The sequence below is a fragment of the Ipomoea triloba genome, chromosome 14 (assembly GCF_003576645.1).
Source record: "Ipomoea triloba cultivar NCNSP0323 chromosome 14, ASM357664v1".
Lineage (NCBI taxonomy): Eukaryota > Viridiplantae > Streptophyta > Magnoliopsida > Solanales > Convolvulaceae > Ipomoea > Ipomoea triloba.
Window position 1 is genome coordinate 17,592,308 of NC_044929.1, and position 1,859 is coordinate 17,594,166.

Sequence of the window (1,859 nt, forward strand, 5' to 3'; positions counted from 1 at the left end):
AGCACACTCTTGAATAGACAATATCCTAGCAATCCTAATCCATACCTTAGACACTCACTATGCAATATTCATGAAACTATCCAATCCCTACCCCTTTTACATATTCACAAAATCACTTTTATTTTACTACTCTCTTGCACTCAAACCAACCAATGAACTACTCTCACTCACAAATCATCCTTCACCACACTCAAATCCTATGCACGATCCAATCAAGTAAACTCCCGAACATTTGACACACCTCCACGTCCCTCCTTCGAGACCGACACTCGGGGAGTCACAGACTTTCCGTTTTAACATAAATATCTTTTGACGAATCAACCCCTACACAATACTGCTTCCACAAAAATGGCGCCGTTGTCGGGGAGGGCAATAGGTTGTCATATGTTTTTGTTTACTTTGATTGCATGAATGCTAGATTTGAGAAATGTTAATCCATTCCATTTAATTTTGTTTTGTTTTTACTTGTTTTTGCTACTAACCCAATTGACTATTTAACACCCCAATTTCTGCTCCGACAACTATTACAATATGCGTAATATAACGCTGCGGAAGCTTACATCTTACAGCAGTAAACTGGGTGCTACCGCCACACTTAGAGTGAAGCCTATCACCTCTTTGATAAAACTTCCACTATAAGTGCACAGGCTAAAAGAAACACACTCAACATCAACACCCCAAACATCAAAATATAATATTCTAGGCATATATATTAATATCAAAAGGTATTTATAAGAATTTGCCCGACGGCTGTTATTTACAACTTCGGGTCCTCCACTGCCCTAAAGACTAGAGCCAGCCAAAACTAAGGCTACCAAAAGATATATATACACAAAAAGAGAAAACCATCCAAAAACTTCCCAACTCTGGCCCTCTAATCCAAACTTCGGTACACCGGTGTGGTGTACGTGCCCCAAACGAGGTGCCACTCTCCCTCGAACCACATGATGTGATCGAGGAAGCGACACTCGACTAACATCATTGACCACTCGTCACGAAAATCTCGTGGGTCGGAGTCCCACGGACACGGGTAGCGGACAATGAACTCGATAGGGTCAGAACCGGGAATAAGCTCTATGGGGTAGTACCCATACTGAGCATTTAACTCATCTACTAAGTCCAAAAAGGAATAAGGATTGACTGGGCTGACTGGGGTTGCTGGAGTATAGTCAGGGACGCTGGAGTATAGTCTGGAGAGCTTTGAGAATCGGGTGGAGAATAGGGGTCTCTGTCCGGCGTGTCATGCAAAGTCTGACCAACAAAAGTAGGTCCCGGGCAAACATGATCAGGAGTGTTTGCCGGGCTACAGGATCCTTCACTGGATGACATCTGAAATGACGTACACGGTGAAGTGTAATTAGCACAACGGCTAAGTAAGGTAATCCATTTGTCACTTCCATCAGATAAAAGTTTTGACAAATAATTCATAAAGGTAAATACACATTACCAAATATGGTGTCCATGCCTTTCATTACTGCAATCAACAATTAATGCCATATAATCACAAGCATATAATGAGTATATAAGTCACAACACATTTCCTTATCAAACTTCCTAGTTTATCAAACTAGGTTGCCTTTGATTTCTTTTCATACAGGATAGGTTTTCAGAACTATCCCTGTCTATCACACATGTCAATGCCACAATTATGACTTCTAGTTGTCTTCAATTATGAAAACGTTACTTAGTTTCTGACTAGAAGCAAGAGACCTTATTGAGGATACAATTTCTTTGACTAGACCGAAATCGGATCTGGACATGGGGATTACGGTCCTGCCCAAGTCTCGTTCGTGATCCCTTGGACGAAGGTTCATCATTATGGTCCCTAGTTTGGCCCCACCTAGGTCCATAAAGCTGAT